Genomic DNA, 6191 nt, shown 5'->3' on the forward strand with positions numbered 1-6191 from the left:
TTTTTTTAAAAACCTCAAACCCAAGAAAGGATCTAGTTACAAAGTTTCTCCAATAATTTCTTAGGAAAAACTGTGTATATTTGCGACATAGCTCACTAGAGTACACTTCTATTTTTCATATTCACTGCCTTGAGAGTTCTCCTAAAATGGGAGGACACTTCTGAGAGCTTATCACTCCCTCTGGTGGTTTCTGGAAGAAATATTGGCATAATCCTAGCAGGAAAGAAAATATGTGGAGTGAGGCTGCAGCTGTGCAGCAGCTGCAGGGACCCGACCAGGTCCGACTGCACGGATCACACGCAGCAGGCAAAGCCCTCCCAGCTCCCTGTGCTGGCACAGGCAGGGGATCACAGCAGATAAAAACCTCAGCAAGCAGAAGAGAATGGGTTTGGTTGGGTTTAGACCCCTCAAGCAGAGAATTTGAGGGCTTGTCCCAGTGCAAGGCAGAGCAGAATCTCAACAACCCCCCTTTCCACTGCGCAGACTGACCATCACTCTGCTGCAGAAGATACGGTAAAAGCCTCCTTTTTTCTTGTCGACCACATTTTAATGGAATGGAAATTAAGTTTAAATGTTATAATGTTCTCAGTCTGCAAAAAGATTCACAAGATAAATAACAGGTCAGAGTGTAGGGCCTGCATACCTGCAATTTCACCATCTTCAGACAGAACTATACCCGGTTAATACCAATTTTAAGAAAGCAGTAAATAGAATTAATTCTACCTAAGTGCAATAAAGCACCCATCATTCCAGTATCTGAATTCCCTGAGCTCCAGAGCAYGCAGATGTCATCACACACAGTGCTGTATTCTCTCACTGGCAGAGACAGCAAACCTGTCATTCCTGCTGCAGGACAGTACTTTAAAATACAATTCAGCTGACATTTTAGATWTGGCCCCCTCCCCAACTAAGATTTTATAAAAATACAATTCAGATAGTTTCAGCTTCCCCTTATTATCTGTTGGTTGAAATTAGGTTATCCAATATATCCTATTAAAAAAAAAAAGCCATTCCATAACTGTTTTGAGGAATGGTTCCATTTCACTGAATAAAAACTCATACAGCAGAAAGATATCTCTWAATGGCTAATAAAAAGTGCCACATTTTACTTCCCTTTTATATTTAAAATTTTAATATGCAGCTATCTTTATTCAGCGATCAGTTTTATAACCAGACAAAATTACATCTCCCGTAAGCTTTCAATACACACTATACTGATTGTGATGATAAAGGACTTGAACAGGTTATAAGCAGACAGCAATATCAGATAAATTTCAGCTGAAACTCAAATAAGAATCTGTGAAAATGAACAAAGCTACAGAGTATTACTGCAGGGGGAATKTAGGTATCTTCCAAGAAGATGAGGCCTTTATTRGTTTCTCTTTTACATCCACACAGTGAAGTTGATCACATACAGAACTGATCTAACATAAGGCATTTCAGGTAACCTATAACTTCATAAGAGAAATTAAAATGATGTATGGGCCTATTTAAAAAAAACCAAACAAAATTAGAAGCCTAACCCAAGCCCCAAAGGCCCCAGCCCTCCTTCACCTTTAGAAGTACTTCTATTTCATTTGAGTTTTAGCTGCTGCRTACAAAGTTTAAGGTTTCAAATAAAACCCAGCTGCTGTTTGCCTCCAGAAGTTCTCAGGCACGAGTTTTGCTTGCACAGAAGGGCACAGAGCTTGAAGAGGTGCATTTCTGACTCACTCAGTGCTGTCATGGAAATCCCTAACATAAGTACACAGATGAGCAAAACCACTTGGGACATTTATTTCCTGTTAGGGATGAAGAACCTGGAACAAGCTGTATCTATAAACAGCAATCTTTGCAATTTATCTGCATCTACRAGAGAAGCTCAAATTTGGATCACTTTCYRTAATAGTCATATTTTCCCATCAAATGCTAAGGCTACRCAAATTTTTCAAGCAGAAACAGACCTCAACAATTTAAAGACTTTCCAGTCAGTTCCCAGCCCACCATTCCTYCAGCTGCTTTGCAAGGCACATGCCACTCTCAGAGGAGGAGCTCCCTGAGCTCAGGGACAGCACCTCWGAGCCCTGGTGTTTTTGCAGCTAAAGCTGGGTCTTTTTTGGGTGCAGTAAGAAAACAGGAGATAAAACACTGCATTTAACCCCCACAGGTACCAGGTATACATGAAATAGGTAAGGCAACATTTCATGGGTCCTGGCACAGCAAAGCATTACACTGCGTAGAGAATCGTATGAGAAATTAATACATCTGAGTGCTTAATTGGATCAGGTTATAAAAGATACAGCACAATCCTGGAACCTTCCCCTTCAGCCTCTTCCCCAAAAGCACAGCTACAGACTAAACAGACCAAAGCTGCAACCTGACTACCAAAGARGAGACAAATACTTAAATTATAATCSTTTAACAGTTTTTTCAGAGTATCAAAACCTGTGATACAAAGTTTAAACTTTGTACAAAATTCAAATAGTGTTGCATAATAACCAACAATATTTTTTATCCTGTAACCATAAATTCAGAATTATTTTCATTATTACAAGTTCACCTACAGATTTGTCGGTTTTTAATAGACTGAGCTGTTTGCAGGGCCTGTGACAGATCAAGCTATTATAGGAAAAACGTGTCATTTCATCTGAGAATGGAAAACAGAGACCTCAGAGGGAATGTTTGTGCAAAAGCAGATGTGCGTTTTTTCCTGTTTCTTGGGATTTTTGCACGCAGCTGTTGATTGAGAAACTGTATTTGGAAGAAGTATTCAGCTGAAAGTCTCTACCATAGGGGCACTGAGCCACGACTGCAGCTTTGGAGGCATCATTTGACATCAAGTCAACAAGGCCTGTTTTGAATTCACCACCAAAGATTCATAAAACCACCCCAAAATTTGAGTCCCCCTCCTCAACAGCTGGCCTGTTTAACCCACAAGCAGCTCTTCAATAAAGTTGCTAACTAGCTGTAATCTTGAAAAGCATGAGGGGAAAAATACTTTTACACTACCACAATCAGTTTTCCTAACAACTCCACACAGCTCCTCAAAGCATTCTACCAGCATATGTTTTAAAAGTAGTTTGATGGAATGATGAACAAAACAACAGCACTTAAATCTATTATTTAGGCATTCACTGGTACAAAACCCACTAGGATGATGGGAGGCTGTCCAGTTTGGTTTCAAGAACACGTAATACAGAGCTGTCATATGACAATATTTTCTGGCAGCCCTCATGCAGTATGAACATCAGTCCTTTAAGCTTGCAACATTTTTAATAATTCTCCTTTCAATACCACCATATGTCAAATATCCACAAAGTTTGAAAATACTTTAAGGAACTGACCTTCCTCTGGTGCAGTTTTTAGTACTGTTTGCACAGCTATGCCAGTTCTGCTTTCAATTTATTATACAATTTAAATATTTATTTAAAGAGTACACTTAAAGCTTGAATTTAAATCAGATTTTCAAACTTGAGTGGTTCTCTGGATTATTTCTACAGGATTCCCAAGGGTTATCAAGRCTATAGCTGATGTGTATTTAAGGCAGCACTTCTGCCAGAAAACACAAACAAAAAGCAAATCRCATTCAACTCCCCCTTCCTCCCTGACCATTTCTTTGTCTTCATGTCCTCTTCCCAGCACAATGTCAACACACATTTTTACACTGACATGCTTAAARCAAACAACAGAACAAATTCAGCTGAAAAAATAAATCAGCACAAAGCTATTTTTCAGCTGGAATCCAGCTCATGGAACAACTTTACAGCTCCTGTGCCAGCAGAAGGCAGGAATGAGCCACTTCGAGACTTGTCTGCTAAATATTTCAGTGCATCCAACAACATACTGAAAACCCACAATGCTTTAGAAACACACACATATATATATTTAAGTTATTCTTTTGAGAAAACATTGGTGGAGTCACAAATACAAGAATACTGAGGGAAAAAAGAAATAATCTGTCAAGCCGTTGGTCAAACTGATCCAAAATGGCAAAAATGGCACACTGTCATTTAATTCATATTTCGCTCTTGAAAAAAAAATGGTATGAACCTCTCACAAGTGGTCATTTACTGATATCAGACAATCACTTATTTGAGCAAAACCATGTTAAAAGAATATCTGGATGACAAGTCCAGATCATACGCTCTCAAACAYAGAATTCATAAATAATTTTACACAAATGTAATTATAAGCAGATTYGAGGRTGAACATTTCMATTCTGAAAGCRGAAAAAAACTCCTGGCCTAAAGAAGTGGGAAAAAAGCAAACAATTCTGCAAACTGGGTAAAAGGCCTTTGTTAAAGCACCTTGTAAATGCATGTGAGAAACTTTCACACATGTGAGAAACTACTTCACACAGGCAAGTAGTGCTACTATTGTTCATTGTAATATAAGCACAGAGGATGGAATACACAAATGAAAACCGAACAGTGAACATTAAATTTTGCAATTCCTTTCACCAAAAGACWAAGCATAACCTTTTTTCACCCCAGAAGTGCAATGCTTTTGCACACTAATTCTGTTAGAATGTTTATTTGACATTAAGGGTGCTTTTCTGCAGTCTATTTTAAGTAACTACCAAAGAAGACTAAAAGATTGCAARGACATGCCTATGAAGAAACACGTTTGTGGCTTATGCTCTAATGAAATAACTCCATCAGGAGTTATTTCCCTGCAGTTTTCCACAGCTCCCCTGCCAAATGTTAACAGGCTGTGGGATGTGTTGGAGAAAGTGTCTCCTCTATGCAGAACTTGCTGAGGAGCCTGGAGAGCAGGTACAAGCTKATCAGGTACCTGTAATCCCTCCCATCAGCCAAACCGCTTCCAGAGATTGTGTGTCCAGACAGTTCGGCTGAAACCGTCCCAGCCTACCCCACCCATACAGGACACTCCTTGGAGGGACCAGGTTCAGGCTCAAACATCAACCCAGGCACTCTCACCCAGCAGAATGAGGCAACTTTATTGCTTCAGACTGAAACCAGCTACGAGGGACACGGCCTTGTGTACCCGACACAGTGTTAACTCCAAACACAAAGCTGCACATGCACAACAGACCCTTTCCCCACATAAAGAGCCCCCAAATCTGCCAACATTTCACATTAATGCTGTTTATGAGCCCCATAAACTACCAGTCAGGGGTTACTACTCTAACACTGAAAAAAAAAAGCTGAAGTTGAAGGAAACAGTGTCCTACCACCTTTTAAATGACAGTATGAGTTCTTGTGAGGTATGTGATCAACTGGGACTAGATCTAAGTTAGCTGTCAAACCCTGCTCCTGCTGACCCTGCTGCCCTGGGAACAACTGTGCCAGCACACAGGAATAGATCTTTTGGAAGGCAGGTTACAGCATGACACACAGCCTTAGGTAAGAGAATGAATTCAGATGTGGGAGAATGGCCTAGCGAGTACTGTACTTCAGAGACGTGTGTGCAGAAAAGACAGCACATGGATGAGAAAAACATTCCAAAGGAAATGTTACCTGCAGCCACTTCTTAGTGGTAAAGGTACATAAAGCAGAAAACATGATTTTATTCCTCATACAAAATAAAAGTGCAATGTCTGTGTAGAGATATCTCGTCGTAAGAAATAATTAAATATAGGAATATATGTCTATTAAACAGGTGAAGACCACAGAATGAAAGTCAGTGCAATATCCAGAATTATAATTAGTCATCAGCAAATGTTTCTATTTCTGTAGCTGAGCATTAAATGACTTTGCACCTTGGACTGCTACTTAGACCACWCTGACTAATTCATCTCTGTCAAGCAGCTGACATTTGAAGAGCCATTTACTASCAACTATAAAAGCGCTTTCATTTCTTCATCCGCATCCCAGGTGAGAGATTTTGAACCCACATGAACAAAATTGAGAGCCTGTGACAGTTCTATGGCAAGAGCCTTATCTCYTGTGTCTGGGGAGATAAGCTCTCTCCCAGTATGATGGAAATCCAGATTTAGGGGGAAAACGTTTTACACACAATGCCTCTGTATGAACAAAGCTTCACAGACAATGTGATATGTCAAGTTATTTGCTGTAAATCTATTACATCTTACTACAGGTTTAATTTGCATGTGTTTTATTCGGACTGATAGACTAATTGCTCCACGAGAAGAAAACTTTGGTGCATGGATGCAGTTCACTCAGCGAGCCTTCACATTTCAGGGCACATACTTGATAAAAAGTAACTCGTACTATTAAAATACCTGTTAG

The 6191-nt window shown here is 39.7% G+C and overlaps 1 protein-coding gene across 2 annotated transcripts in view; it reads right to left on the reverse strand.

Annotated features, from left to right (window-relative positions):
- The window catches only part of OSBPL9 (oxysterol binding protein like 9), a 56805-nt gene that overhangs the window by 49778 nt on the left and 836 nt on the right, over nucleotides 1-6191 (reverse strand). The gene's annotated exons all lie outside the window — the stretch shown is intronic.

This window comes from Malurus melanocephalus, unplaced genomic scaffold, assembly GCF_030028575.1.
Source record: "Malurus melanocephalus ecotype Western Australia unplaced genomic scaffold, MMel_1.1 scaffold_74, whole genome shotgun sequence".
NCBI lineage: Eukaryota > Metazoa > Chordata > Aves > Passeriformes > Maluridae > Malurus > Malurus melanocephalus.